This window comes from Mustela erminea, chromosome 16, assembly GCF_009829155.1.
Source record: "Mustela erminea isolate mMusErm1 chromosome 16, mMusErm1.Pri, whole genome shotgun sequence".
NCBI classification, from domain to species: Eukaryota; Metazoa; Chordata; class Mammalia; order Carnivora; family Mustelidae; genus Mustela; species Mustela erminea.
Window position 1 is genome coordinate 78017502 of NC_045629.1, and position 16163 is coordinate 78033664.

The 16163-nt window shown below is 43.0% G+C and overlaps 1 long non-coding RNA gene across 2 annotated transcripts in view; it reads left to right on the plus strand.

The window, feature by feature from the left end:
- The window catches only part of LOC116575468, a 91399-nt gene that overhangs the window by 27905 nt on the left and 47331 nt on the right, over positions 1-16163 (plus strand). For both annotated transcript variants that reach the window (XR_004279793.1, XR_004279792.1), the window contains exon 2: positions 4765-4850. This is a non-coding gene — a long non-coding RNA (uncharacterized LOC116575468). The remainder of the gene's footprint in view (positions 1-4764; positions 4851-16163) is intronic.

A 16163-nucleotide genomic window follows, 5' to 3' on the forward strand; every position in this document is an offset into this window, starting at 1 on the left:
CTGAAGGAAGCCAAGGGCGAAATCTCACTGGTGTCAACCTTCTCGGTTGGCATCCGTAATGACCAAGAAATGCCTGAAGCCCCTGCCGACTGTATGTCTAAAGGTGACCCTCGATTTATTTATGAGGCAGTGGAGTCCTTTAACTTTTGAACTTTTTGATGGGTTGAGCCTGCCAAAATGTGATTCCAGAAGCTTTTTGAGTAAGTAATTATTTTTCCAACAGGACCAATGTCACTGACTAACGATTATTGTGTGCTTGCTGGGCTAGGCATGCATTTTTATATGAATCTCTCCTTCACCTTCACAGTGAGCCTGTGAGGTGGGTCCTAATTTATAGATGAGGAAACTGAAATTCACAGAGACTAAGTAGTTTGCCCGAGGTCACCCAGCTAGGAAGTGATCAAGCTGTATTAACTCAGAAACTAGAATTCGAGCTTTTGGCCACTTCACTTTTTTTTTTTCTTTAAGATTTTATTTTATTTTCTTTTGACAGACAGAGATCACAAATAGGCAGAGAGGCAGGCAGAGAGAGAGAGAGAGAATGAGAGGAGGAAGCAGGCTCCCCGCTGAGCAGAGAGCCCAACGTGGGGCTCGATCCCCCGATCCTGAGATCATGACCTGAGCCAAAGGCAGAGGCCGTAACCCACTGAGCCACCCAGGCGCCCTGGCCACTTCACTTTTCAATGTCTCTTCATGAAAACACTGAATTGTCTTATCTAGTGGTAGGGTGATCAGGATGACCATCCAGACTAGTCCACTCTCAGGAGTAAAGGGGGAACCATGAACTATCACCCCAACATAGTAGGAGTATCCCAGCAATCTGGGCTGCCCGGCAAACAGAGACATCTAGTCACCCTAGGACTTGGAGCAGTAGAATAAAAGCTGGAGTCAATTTCTTCTGACCTTTACCCTCTTTCTTATTTCCCACCTGGGATTAGTCTCAGGCCACCAAGGCCTGTTGCTTACTGAAACCACAGGAACTGACCTTAGCGTGAACACCTACTGTAAACTGTGAAACACTATATACACATTTGATTAATGCACGCAAACTACATTCGTCAACTCTGGCAATATGTGGGGGATGATGAAGACACTTTGCCCGAGTTATTATATCATTTAAGCCCCATTGCCAATATTTGACAGATAAAAAAATAGAGACTAAAGGGGATACAAGGCAATGGCAGCAGTCTGGGGCACCATCTCCTGTGTAGCATGTGGTTTTTGCTGTCCTGCTGAGCTCACTTTTATTGTTGGAGGGGACTACTGTGTTTGACATCAAGCAGAGTCCTTGGGGGAGAGATGGTGACCCTCCCTCCCTGCCTCAGCCCGGGCTGTTTCCCAGAGTTTGGCTTCTCTGATGGGACGGTGGTGCTTGCATTGGATGATGAGCTTGTCCCCACCAGTGTGCAGATGCTCACTTGCCATTCCTGGGTAACTGTGAGCTGGAAGGCTGAATGATGGCTGCCAGTGCCTAGAACACCATGACATTGGCTGGGAGGATTTTGGGAAAAGGCAAGAAGCTACTGTGTCCTTCAAGCACATGTGGGAGATAGTGACCCTGGATTCCATCTTCACTCCATCTGATTATCTGGTTCGCTCCATCTGAGTGGAGGGAACTAGCCATGGTTCTGGCCCCACTGCAGCCAGACCCATGGGTCTCACAGATCATGTTTCCTCCATTGATCTCAGGAACGTTGTGGCTACCTTTACACAACATTTGCACAAGACCTATAACACATTCATAGCCTTTGACTCCATTACTTGTTTTCTGAGAATTTACCCCAAGTGGATAATCCTGGCTGTGGAAGTGGTTTTCTGCACAAAGAGGGGGAGGAAGCCAATGGAGTCTGGAGAGCAGGGGACCCAGTAATCAGAGTGGGAGGCTCCTGCTACAGTGGCAGGGAGAGGGCCCTGGGGTCAGCCAGATGTGGGTTGCCATGTTTGACATCTGTGAAGTCTCACTGAGACTATTACTTTTTACCTAAAATAGAGATGATGATGGTTTTTTTCTGGTGTCATTGAGAGGATAAATGGAACTATTGATTGGTTAATATCTATCTTTACTTCACAAAGTATTTGAGGTATTCTGTTAGGATTTATATAGTAAAAAAGAAAATGAAAACAAAGGAAAAATTGAGTTATCTGTGTATGACATCATGTCATCTGCAAATAGTGGAAGATTTACTTGTATGGGGGCTGGGTAAGATAGGTGAAGGGGATTAAGGGTATCCTGATTGACGTGAACACTGGTGTTGCATAAAAATTTTGAATTGCTGTATTGTACAACCCAAACTAACATAACTGTATATAAATTACACTTCAGTAAAAACAAGTGAGATAAGTTTGAAAAACAGAAAATATATAAATTTGCAAACCTAGGGATCACAAGCAATCATTAGTGGGCCAAGAAATAAGTTATTTGCCTCCTGCTGGCCAAGGCAAGTGAAAAAGGATCTCAATGACATGGGTCTCTTATCCATAATTTTAAAGGGGACATAACAGACAAGCATACGCCTAATGCAGAAATGGTGCCCTTTACTGATAATTTCTCTTCCCTTTTCCCCATCTGGCTTCCATCCTATAAATACCTTGTGGCCTATGGCCTACATCATAGACTAAAAGGTTCTGTGGCTCAGAGCTGGTGTGGACATGCAGGGGGTCAAGGGAGACTTGGGAGGATTTCCATGGTCTGTGTCCTTCCATGAGCTTACCTGGGAAACCTAATACAGGAGCTAGCCTCACCTCTCTCTAACAGGGTGGTAGGAATGCTGTGATGTTTTTATTTTTGTGTGTTGAGCTCCCATTGATGGAACCCTCACCCTGTGTCCTGCTCTAAGCTAAACAAGCATCAGTGCTCTCCTTGTTACTTATACCAATCCTTTGAAAGAGGAACTTTTGCCATTCCCATCATGTAATTGGAAAATGGAGACTTGAAGAGAATAAACAGCACGTTTAAAGTCACACGGGCATGGATGATAGAGCTGGGATTCTCTCCCAGACTCCCTGGTCTGAGCCCCTTGTGCTTAGCTTGTGAGCCACCCTGCTTGTCTTCTTTATGTGTCAGTCAGAGGAAAGTGGGAGAGGGAGCCTTGCTAATGGCATATCTTTTGTGTTTCTAATTTACCCCTGAAAAGAAAAGGATCACACTTGCAGGATCCATTACCCCAGTGACCTAAAGGTCATCTATCCATTGATTAAACAAGTGTTTATATCCAGGCTCTGGGAATACAGCAGTGAATAACACAGACCAAGTTCCTGCCCTCTGTGGAGCTCACATTCTATCGAAGAGACGAATTTCAGGAATGGATTTCAGGAAAAGTCATTCTTGTCTACTATTACTTAGAAAATATCCACAGCCCTTGCTTCCTATCACTACATCCATTCTCATTCTGGCTCTGTGAGTTGTATAATAGCTATCTTCTGCTAAGTACCTGCTATGTGTCAGAAAGCCCAATGGGTACTATATGTATGTTATCTCACTTGAATGCCACAATGACCTATGAGAAAGGTAAACCATGCCTTTTAAAACAGGTTAAAGGCACAGTGGGGCACCTGGGTGGCTCATTGGTTAAGTGTCTGACTCTCAGATTTAGCTTCAGTCATGATCTCGGGGTCTTGAGATCAAGACCCATGTAAGGCTCTATGCTCAGCTTGGAGTCTTATTGGGATTCTCTTTCTCCCTCTCCCTCAACTCCTCCCCCTGCTCTCTCTCTCTCTCTCTCTCTCTCTCAAATAAAGAAATAAAATCTTAAAAAAAAAAAAAACAACCTTAAGGCATAGAGAGGTTCGGTATTCATCTAAGGTCACACAGCATAATGGGAGATGTGACTGGAATTTAGATCACGTTTCGTCGACCTAGAGACCGTGCCTCCTCTGTTACAGGTGGTGCCTTCATCCAGGAACCAGCTGTGGTTCTACTTCTCAATAGCTTGATAGCTTTGGCTCAATAGATTTTCTTCATGGGACTTCAGTTTTCCCTTCTATAGAATGGTGGAATTGGACAAGGTAATATTCAGGTGTCTCTAAGTCACATGTTCTCTGATGGTATCACTGACAGGGGCAAAGGTGGGAGTTTCAAGGGATTCCTGAAGTTTCTGAAGGAGCCTGTTTGACTGGAGAAGTGGAGAAACCTGATTCTTCTAATGCCAACTAGGGCCACTCACTCCCAGAAAGTGAAGGAAATTACAACCCCTCTATGAAGAGGCCCACCAAGTACATGGAGGGAGTTTCTAATTTCTCTTAAGATAAGCCTATTTTTGGAATTCAAAGTCAACTACCTGGCAACTCAGGTGAAGGCAGAATAGCTCAAATCTGGGTAACCAAGAAGCTTGCTTTGTTGCCAGTGACTCCCGAATCCTCCTCAAATTATTCAACTTTTGGCTTTGTTGTGATCTAACATGAATCATGCATCCAATTAGAACTAATTAAGAAGGTGACTCCTTTTTTGAAGAACTAATCCTGCAAAGGAGCAAAATCAAGTTTCTTCTACTCTTCAGCAGCCTTAAAGATGCCTTGGATAATGAGGAGGGAGAGTAGAAATTTTCCATCCATTTGCAGACTTGAGGAAGTTTGCATTAAGATGTTTTTATTGATTTCATCAAAATCTGTTTTTGTTTTCTTTAAAAGCAGTATTATGGTATCCTAAAAAAGGCTCCAATTTTGACGTGCATCAGGTCTAAAGCTGAATCCTGGCTCTGTCATTACCATCTGTTTGTGACAGTACCAGTTAAGGTGACACTAGCTGCTCTGCCTTCTCTGCTGTAGGTTGATTGCAGAAATGGCTCAATTCTCAACCTCTCACAATGTGGTCCTGCTGGTCCTCCATCAAGAGACGACTATCTCCTCACCCCGTGAGTATGGCTGGCCTCATGACTTGCTATGGTCAATACCATATGATGTTGGGCAATCCTAATCCTGGTCATCAAGAGGCCACACATGTTTTTGCTGGATCTTTTGGACCTCTGTCACCGCCATGAGTATCAGCCTGGACAAGTAAAAACGACCACCCAGAATAAAGTGGAATTATCCTCATCCAATCCATTCTAGACCATCTAGACCACTGCTGACCTGGCAACTGAACTCAGGTGAATTCAGGAGCCCAGCTGAGACTAAATAAAGCTATCCAGATAAGCAAAATGCACACATGACCTATTAATTGGTGAGACAATAGATTGTTGTTGTTTCAAGCCACTGTCTTAACAAGTTTGGGCTGTTACAACAAGATGCCACAGATGATGTAGGTTATAAATAATACAAATTTATTTCTCATGGCTTTGGCGGCTGGGAAGTCTGAGATCAGGGTACCAGGAAGGTTGGATTCTGGTGATAACCTCTTGCTGGTTTTCAGGTGACTTTGCTGTGTCCTCACATGTCAGAGAGCAGAGAGAGAGAGATCCCTGATGTGCCATTATGAGGTTTCCACTCCCTCCTCATGACCTAACACCATCCTACTGAATTTTGGAGGGATACAACTTATTTCATAGCAGTCACTAAGTATGGGACTGGTTTGTTTCATGCACTGATACACACAAGAGAAATAAACTCCTGAAGTTCAGTGATTTGACCACATGTGAACACTTATTCCTTGCTTACATGGACAAACTGGTAGAACTCCCTGTAGTCAGAAGCCCAAGGTGAAGACTTCCAAGGCTTCCCTGAGTATTTAGTTCAGAAGATGGGTGTGAGAGACTGAGTGGAGAGGGCATGGGAATTGTTTACGGGCAGCACATGTACGTGCTCTGCTCACTTTTTTTTTTTTTTTTAACACAATCATATTCCTGTTTTTTTCAACACCTGTATGAAGTGGGCACTGTATCCATTTTATAGACAAGGAGACTGAGGCAAAGGGAGCTTAAAATAACTAGCTGAGGGTTATATAGCCACCAGTTGGACCACCCATCTACCTGATTCCAAAGACTTATATCACTATACCTCTCGAAACATAGCTTGACTAGGTTTTGGTCCCCATCCTAAATATCTCAAAGAAAGGAGGAAGGCATTGGTATCTTCCTGCATACCTCCTCTCCTCCTCCATAACAAGTAAGGTAGAGTCACCTGACTTGTGTTCACAGGACCAGAGAACGTTGAATCTATAAGGCCTTCTAAAAGATGGTATATGGGAAGATGCTATTATTAACTATTACTCATTCCAAATGAAGGCACTGCAGTGAACTCCATGACTACCTGGGCTTCTAGTCAGACAGACTGCCAGACTACCCCATGACATCCTAGAGCCACTGCCTCCTATCCAAGCACGGGCAGTTGGGTCTTCTTCCCTTGGGCAGGAAAAGTGATATTGGTGCATGGACCATGAAGCTGACTTGGGATATGGCCAGAATTCAACCCCAGGTATTCTGGACCTCAAGCTTCTGCTCTTTCATTCCATTGCACTGGACTTGGACAAGTCTATCCCTTGAGAACTGGGATGTATACCTGATCAAAGGTTGGGTGGCAGGAAAGACTAAGAATTGGGGAAAAGCAATCTTCCCCAATTGGAAATTGGGGAAATTAGGGAAAGCCCCAAGAGTCATCATGGATTTTCAGAATGATGGTAGGAATGATGTGTAAATGTCCTGGGAGCTGGAGGAACCTGGGTCACCTTGGTGACATAGAGGGACTGGGTGACTAGTCACAAGAATCTTAACCCCCAGATATTTAATGAATTCAGGTGTGCAGCCAGGACAGGACAGATAGCCCTCTGTAGTTTTTCTTCTCCTTTTTTCCTATTTCCCTTCTTCCTGCACCTTCTACTCAGAGAATAGTCACTCCTGCCACAGTCAGTTGGGACTGAAGATGAGAGGGGGAGGAATAAACTAGAAAGTCTCTCTGCATGTTGTCCTAAATTTAGTCTCATCTGTGGCTCATACTGTTCAGTAAGGGCTCTCCTTCAGTGTCCCTGGGAGGCAGGAAGTTTGTAGGCACTTTGCTCCACCATGCAGGTCCAGGTGTTAGCAAGGTGTTGTTCAGAGTTAGGGCAGCTTTATAATTTTTTCATCCAAACAGGAACAGAACTTTTTTTGTAAAGGTTTTATTTATTAATTTGACAGAGAGAAAGACACAGTGAGAGAGGGAACATAAGCAGGGGGAGTGGGAGAGGGAGAAGCAGGCTTCGGGCTGAGCAGGGACCCCAACATGGGGATTGATCCCAGGACCCTGGGATCATGACCTAAGCCAAAGGCAGACGCTTAATGTCTGAGCCATCCAGGTGTCCCCAGGAACAGAACTTTTTGAAAACAAAAGAGGGTACTATCACAAATTGTAGTAGGACACAGGTATAAACTGGGACTGTGCTGAGCAAAGAGGGACATATGGTCACCCCCCTCCGTGGGCCCAGAATTGAGACACCTTGTTGAGAAGTTGGAATATACCAACAACGAGCTCTACTGGGATGGACTAGAAAAGTTCAGGCTTTGAAGTCAGTCCTAATGTCTGTTCTGGTTCTTAGCAAATCACATACCCCTAAGAACCTTGGTTTCTTCATCTTCAAATGGGCTTGTGATAATTTCCACATTAAGGCCATTGTCAAGGTGAAGAGAAAGGAGCTGAAAAAATATTTTGTAAATGTAGTTACTCTTCAAATATTCTGTCCCATTCAAAGTCCTCTCTGATAAATTTATTGCTTTTTTTTACTTTCTTAATTCCTTTAGCATTTTCCCACTGGACTACCAGTTAGGAACTTGAATATATACTGACTTATACTTTTCCATGGTTACCTTGCATTATTTTTGGCTTCAGTAATAACCTTATTAATGTGGTATCTCTTTTCTGGAGTTTAGACAGCATTTTAAGCCTTAGTATTCTTTATTTTGTTTTATTTATTTGAGAAAGAGAATGAGAGAGAGAGAGGGAGAGAGAGTGAACACTTATGAGTGGGGAGAGAGGCAGAGAAAAAGAGGGAGAGGGAAAAGAAGAAATCCCAAGCAGACTCTGTGCTGAGTGCAGAGCACAGAACCTGATGTGGTTTTTGATCCCATGATCATGATCTGAAGCAAAACTAAGAATTAATTAGAGGCTTAACTGACTGAGCCACCCAGGTGCCCTATTAATCCTTATTATTCTGATTAACAGTCCCTGCTGTTTAATAGTGGTATGACTTCAAAAAATTTACTTAGTCTCTCTGCGTCATAGTTTCTTTCCACTGGGGAAAACAATAATATGTACCTCTAGGGTTAAAGGGAAGATTAGATGAATTAATGTATGTAAAGTACTAGTCATAGTGTCTGCCTCGGGATTCACATTTAAGACATTCCAGCTTTGGTCTTTGGTGTAAAAACGGGATATTCTTGTCTGGAAGATGTTTATCCCATGGCTTCCAGGATGCCCCTAGCAAGCCACCATGTATCTACAGTTTGAGATTCTACATCATGCCTATGCACTATGTAATTCTACATACATTCTACATCATGCCCATGCACTATGTAATCTCCTATTAATTTGGTTTCACTCCAGGGAGGAGGTCATTTCTTACCAGGAAATATGCTACTGGAATCAACTTGCGACTGCAAAGTCTACTGCCTCCTCACAAGACTGCCATCATTGTGAGGCACCAAATTCTTAAGTAAGAAAAGCCAGGTGATGAAGGACATGACATTGGAGGACCAAGTGAGACCTCATAGGAGTGATTTGGTCACCAGCAATTGTGGGGGGGGGGGCATTGTGATTATTTGGATGCCAAGGCTCAGCAGAAGGAAACCATTTGGTTGTTTAATTACCCTTGAAAGAGTAAGAAGGTCAGAGGAGGGCATGGCTGACAAAGTCCATTGAGCCTGCTGGACGGAGGCCAAATCAATCCACATTGACCTCCTCTTTCTCCTCTGGAGGTGTCAGTGACTTCTTAGGAGGTGGGCACCAAGCAAATATTCTGATGCCTTGGAGAGGCCAGTCTGTGGGGAAGGGCTCTGAGCTTGAAACCAGAAGATCCTGGTTCTAATCTTTTCTTTTCTATTCTCTTAGTGCATGACTTTAAACAGGTCATCTCTTGACTCTAGCCTTTTCCCTTAAAAAGGGGTGCTCATCCCAAATGATGCTGGGGGGCCTTCCTGCTCCAACCCTCTTTGGCTATTAATTTTGGGAAAGCTGAAGCAGCTCATTATCAACCATAGGTTTGGGATTCATCTCTTAGAAATCTGCCAAGAAATAAGTTTGACCATATGTTGAAAATTATTGAAGCTGGATGATGGGTACATGGGGGTGCATCATGCTATTTGCTTTATTTTTACATATGTTTGAAATTTTCTATAATAGGGAAAGTTTTAAGAATCTGTAAAAGCCTTTTAAAGTTAATGGCAAAATGATCAGATTTAATTCATTTGTGGAAGACCAGAATTTCTCATGCATCAGGTTGGGTAGAATGTGGTATAATTTAAGGAAAGCCCACTTGATAAAAAGTCTCTTTACCACCCACTCTCATGTTGCCTGGGAGGCTTCCAACATCAAACCCTTTAAGATAGAGTGTAGTTTTGTGGAAAAGAACTTATTTTGGTCTTGTTTGGCCTGGATTTGAATCCCGAACTTCAGTTTTTAAAATCTGTAAAATGGTAATAATTGTACTGACTTAGTGGGCATCCGGTGAGGACCAGGAGCAATGTACAAAGTACTAAAGTAGCTCTTGTTGTGACATCCTGGTTGCCGTACAGTCTTTAAAATACAACTATTGCAGGGTAAGACTCAGGCTTATAAATGAACCTAAACGAATGCATTCGTAAGCCCATAAAATGGCATATCTTAGTGGGATTGGGGTCCCTGATTTCTAATGGTGGGAGGGTAAGGAAAACCGGGCAAGAGGCTAGAAAGGCAGACAGTGGGTGAGGGAGTAGGGGGGTTTCAGAGACATTTCTCAGCCCCGCCACTTCCTCATATATCCTTAACACAAGGATTTATTTTTCATACTCAACCCGGGTGTGCCTCTGTCCCTTCTATCCCGAAGGAGCCTAAAAGCAGCATGACAAAGTGTCAAAAGACTTGGATTTTTGTGTCAGAGATCTGAATTCAAATCCTAATCTGCCATTTCTTAGTTCTGTGAGTTTATTAAAATCATTCAACTCCTCCGAGACTTCCTTTCTCTTCTAAAAATTTGAAAGGGGTGGATTTTTGAGAGCATTCAATGGAAAATGTTATAATGTCTGATTTGCAGTAGGTACTCAGTGTTGGTTCCCTTCCTCTTTACCTGTAATGGGAAGCTCCAATGGTTCAAATGTCCTCCTTTTTGCATCATGTGACTTGTGCCATTAGCATATAGTTCAGCTGAACCCATTAAGAACATATGCAAATCTTCTTATCCATGATACCTCTTTAAGTTTGTGAAAAATGTGGTCACGTTTTGTTAGCCCCCTCTTTCTTCTGCTATTCTCTCCCCACTCCATGACCCAGTCTTCACTTTTCACAGGGAAATCTCAATGAATTTAAACTAATCTTCATGTGCCTAAGTGTGGTAGATCATAACACAGGCCACCAAAATGTCCCTTCCCTGTATCTTCGTGTTTATATCACTTTTTAAAGCTCTTCCTACCAAGAAGTGAAGGTCCTTCTCTGCCCCTTGAATCTGGAGTGGACAAATGATATGTTTGGCCAATAGCACCAAGATACTTGAAAAGCTTCTGCTCATTGACACTCATTCTCTTGGGATCCCTGTTACCAATATCTGGACACCCCTGGACTATGGTCTATGACAGGCTGTGTGCAACTAAGATGAGCCATTGTAGCCAAACCCCTGCATATGAGATAGTTTAGCCAAGGCCAGAGAAATGATCCAGGTACCCTGACCTAATTTTCTAGCCCACAGAGTAATGAGCAAAATAAGTGGCTCTGGATTTAACCCGCTACGTTTTGAAGGGCTTGATTTGCAGAAAATCTTACACATCATGGTTTCAGAACATTTGTTCTCCTCTGCCTCCTTGGATATGCCCATTCTGCCCCCAATTGTTTTTTTGGCAATTCTGAAACATCCATTTTCTTGGAACTTTCTAAATTACTGGGTGCTTGGCACAAGTGGCTCATTCTGTCTGCTCCTGACTTCTTCCTACTAAATTCAAACCATATGGTATAGAAATACAGATCAATGTCCAAAAAGTCTTTAGAACCTCTTTGGAAGCTTAAAAAAATCCCACCCAAAACTTTTGCAAGGAAATCGTGCTTGGCCAAAAAGAAGGAAACTTGAACAGCTTGAGTTCTGCTCAGTTCTTCCTGCAAATGATAAATAATTCTATACTTAGAAGAATTTATTCTCTAGGTTTGAATTAATAAGGTGGCCTCTGCATGACATTCAATGGGTCTGCATAGAATTTTGGAGCTGGAAGAAGCCTCGGATTTTCTTTGGTTCAATTCTATCTTTTTTTTTTTTTTTAAAGAACTGGGATTGGAAGTGCCTCTGTAGTAGAAGGACCACAGATTCCCAGAGTCAGAGATCAGTGCTTACAGTGGTCATATTTGAGTTTCTATGGATGTAACTTCCTGCTTTCTGGAGCATTAGATGCAAATGTGTATGTAAGGGTCTGGAAATGAAGGCATGGAGGGAGGGATATGGTGTTGTTGAATCATACTGGTCTTTCATGAAGCCACTGGACCCAATCATGAGTAGTTTAAGATCAGGGGTGTGGTTCATTTTTCACTGCATCTTTGGGTCTGCCAAAGTGCTTGGATCAATAGGTCCTTTCATTTATTCTGCTGTAGACCATTTAGAAGTCAGGTGCAGACTCATTCAGATGTAATTATGTTGTAAATGAGGTGATAAATAAGACGACTCTTGACATGGAGGAGCTCATAGTCTATGAGGGACGACATATGCATAAACAAATGATTAAAAGGGACACTTTAGAGAGGAGTTGCATCTGAAACCTTGAGATTAAAAATTCAGTGGAACTGATGGACATTGGAGAGCTGTTGGACTCCTCCTTGCTTTACTATATGTAGCTACTCCTATCATGTCCCTGAGACACCAGTGAGGTCTAGGAGTTTTGATCTGACAGAAGCCACCATAGGTTGGGAAAACAGGAAAAGAATGGGTGAACCCAAAGTCAATCATAATTCCATAATTGTTCTTAAGTCCTTATTCCCATAATGGGTTATAATATCATCCTTGCATTTATTTCAAGAAGGCTTGTTTTTTGAGACAAACAAGTTTGAATTTGAACCTAGATTTTGGCACCCACTTTCCATCTGAGTTTTCTGAGCCTTGATTTCTTGTTTCCTAAAGTGGATGTTGATGGTTGGTTCATAGCAGTTCTTTAAAAGTGTGGTTAATGGAACACCATCTATCAGTTTTAAGATCCAAATTCCTTAAAAATACCCGAGAATTAATTAATAAAGAATAAAGATCCTAAGAATGCATTAAAGTTTAAAAACTATCATGGTAATGGTTTTATTGGCTGAAGAAGAAAGGATAAATATGGGTTAGTAAAGAATGTTTCCTAAGGAAAAAATACTGGATGGATGAAGGAAACCTCATGGAAGCACTACCAATTTTATGATAACACACTGTGATGGGATTGGGGTTCATCTCCAAGTCATGAACATGAGAAGAACATGGGATATTTATGCTTCAGAAGGAGCAGAAGGATGGAAGGATGTGTGACAGTACATTGATGCACATCAAATATTCATGAGCTGTTCTACAGTTCCTAGCCTTCTGTGAATTAGGTTGGGGCCATTAGGTTGGGGTTTTGGCTAAAAGGATGTGGGCAGAGTGTAAGCCACTTTTAAGAGTTACAGTTCTAAAATCCTTTCTTCGTATTCTATAAAGAACGTGGAGGCCATGTATTTCAGAGGACACAGAAGATGGGGAAAGCCAGCCAACTCACATCAGATGATGGTATAAGTGAGAACACTTATTTACTATGTCAGGTTATAGATATTCCAGCATTCATCACAACAGGGCCTCTCCTGTCTAACCCAAGGGACCAGATTAGAGACAGAGGGACCAGTTAAGAAGCTGTTGTAATAGCAAGGTCTAGTGATGACAAGGGTCTGGACTGTGATAGTGTCTTGTAGATGAAGCAGCAGCAAATCCCCAAACACTGTGGAAATGGCACAGCCAGGTTCCAAATCTCCCAGGAAACAGCCTGGATTAATATACAGCTCCCAGCTTGTACCCCTGCCTCCACCTGTCCTCTCTGACAGTCTATTTTTAACTCAACAATAAGAAATATCTGCTAAAATGCTAGTCTGATTATGCCATTCTCCTGCACAAAAGGCATCAGTTGTTTTCCAACCCTCACAGAGTAAAAGCCGAGAAAGGCCTCTGAGGCCAACATGATCTGCCCTCTTGTTACTTTTCTGACCCAGTCTCTACTTTGTGCCTTTTTCCATTAACTGCACTTTGCCCACAGGGATATCCTGATGTTTTTTTCAGCCCACACACATGCTCGGACCTCAGGACCTATGCCCATTCTGTTTCTTCTACCTGAAATGCTCTTTTTCAGATTTTTCTCAGGATTAGCTCCTCACTTTAAGCCATTACTCAAATGTCTTTTTGTTGAGACCTGTAATTTAAGATTACATTCCATTCCCCTCCAACACCCCTACCTTCCCTTCATTGCCTAATTTCTCCCCATAACATGTAACACTACCCAAAATATTATATTGCTACCTATTATTTATTTAATGTCTGTTTCCATCCACTAGAATGTAAGCTCCAGCAGGGCAGGATTTCTTCATATTTACTTATTTATTTTTGCACACTGCTATATTGATAATGTCTATAGTAGTGTCTGGTACCCAGTAGGCACTCAATACTTACCGAGTGAATGTTGACTAAACATGAAGAGTATTGTTAGCATTTAGGCATTGGTAGAAGAAAAATGCCTTATAAACACAGAATATGTAATGGGTAGAAAAGGCATAGAGGGCACTAGGGGAGCTCGGTTTGCCTGCAAGGATATTGACACTTTCTGTCACTCAGCTTAACTTTATCTCTTGGCTGTTTTTGATCAACGGTCAAGACAGCAAGCTTGTTACTCCCTTACATCTCTTTTGTCCCTTCCTTATCCTGGCAGCTCCAGAAAGGTCATTGCTAATGGGTGGTGGTGGGGGGCAGGCTATCTAAGAGAATGTATGGAAGGTCATGCCTCCAATGGCGCACACCCTACAACAGGTGATTCATTAACTTCTATTCCCTTCTTTCACATGTCCTTCATCATTTCTTCCTCTTCATCAACCTTTTGTCAGGTACGTTTTTTAGCCACCTCAGTAGTGAATGGTTTGAAGACTATACTTGTTCCCAGGTTAAGAATGGAGGCTGAGAAGGAGGGAATAAGACAAGGAAGGATGAAGGGAGAAGAAAGGGTGGGAGGAGTTCTGGGGGCATGACTCATGATTAACAGCGATCTGAGAGTCATCTCACTGGATTTCACTGAATTTAGGCCATACAGTCATGGTTAAAAAGATTTAATTCCCAACTTTAGGAAGATGACAGTATATTCCCCAATCACTGTGACACTAACCCTGCATAGACTGTTGAGAAACCCCATGCGGTGTTCATTGAATTATCCCAGTGCTGATAAATTCTGCCACTCCATCCCAGATTCAATTTGGAGGTTGCAGATGCAGAAAAGATGATGAATGTGGGGACGAATCTAATTTCATTAACTGAAGCCTTCATATTCTGCACTTCCAATAAATATCGACATAGGGTGTGATGAAAATGTGTGTAGCTGGTGGCCCTTTCCCAGCTTTGTCTTGCCAGCACTGTATAGAGAAGCCAGGGAAAGAAGCAGTGTTAGATCTAGCTCGAGAGCCTTTGGGTGCAAGTCTTAGCTCCATTAGTTACTGGCTGGGTGACTTTGGAAGACAGAGCTTTAATTTTTTTCATCTATACAATGGGAGATGTATTAGTTCTTCCAAAGATCCAGGGTCAGAAAGTGTGAAAAGTGCCTGAGGACGTGGCCTCATTGGATCTTTTCACTCTGCCTTTGATGGTGACTAGGTCATCTTATGTTGTCTCTTTTCTTGGTCCCAGGATGGATGTCCTTACATCTGTGGGCTTCCATTCTTCCTTAGGTAACCCCAGTGAAAGCAGGATGCTCATTTCCCAGAATTCCAATGAAAAGTCATATAGTCAAATGCCTAAGCTGTCTCTGGGACATGGGTTGGGGTGGGGTGGGGGGGATGTTCTGATTGGCTTAGCCTTGCTTACTTCTTCTATACCTGGAGCTGGAGTCAGCTACCTTGGAGCTGTCATAAAGAGGGAGGGGAAAATGAATGCCAGGGAGGCCACCAAAACATCTCTACTGAAGACATTAAATTGTTTCCTCATCTCTAAGTACCTGGTTGGGGTACAGGGAGAGGACTCATTGCCTTTCTCTATTCCCTCATCCTTTCCCTTCCCTACCATCTGCTTGTTACAATGAGCTGCCAAACAGTGATGTTCAGACAATGAGCATGATGGAGTGTGGGGAGGCTGCTGGTGTGGACCACCTCAGTATGCTCTCTGCCCTTTATCGTAGAGTGGAGCTTGGCCAGGAGGGAACCTCAAGAGCGGAAGGGTAGAGATTGGGTACTTATTGCTCTGGGGATCTCTCTGTTGGGGCTCTCTCTGTCCCTCAGTTCCCATTGGAAAGCCCTCTCCATGTAACTACTCTCTTTGGATTCCAGTAACTTCTGCTCCCTTTGCCTCTCTGGACCTGGGGGTGGTAACTGCTCTCGGCTTTCATTAACCCTTTGGTTCTGCACTATCCCTTACTGGTTTTCTTCCTACATGTAGTTCTATTATTAAACAGCTTGTATGTGCTTTGGCTTTGCCATCAGAGTCCTGACTGACACATACCTTCATCATTTTATGTGGATGTCCCGCAGAAGGTGGGACACGTGACATCTGTGGCCTCATTCTCCCTCTGTCTCAGGTCTTGCTTTCCTGTCTCTTGATCTATTCTCTTTGCCCTGTGGTCTCACCAACACTGCAGTCCTAGTAACCCAGGATTTTAAGTTATGAACTTCATGGGCACCGCTTTAGAGAATGCACACCTCACCTTGCTGTGGTTGCTGGAACCCTAGCAATTATTCATGGCTGACTTCTAACGACCATGGAGGCTCTGTGGTGGGAGTGGGTTGTCCACAGTGACCACGTAGGCCCAGGAAATGCACATTTGGGTATTTCCAATGTGGAGACCTGGCTCAAGCCTATGCTTAAGGGAAGGTAAGACAGTCCACATGGAGGATGAAGCCTCCTGTTT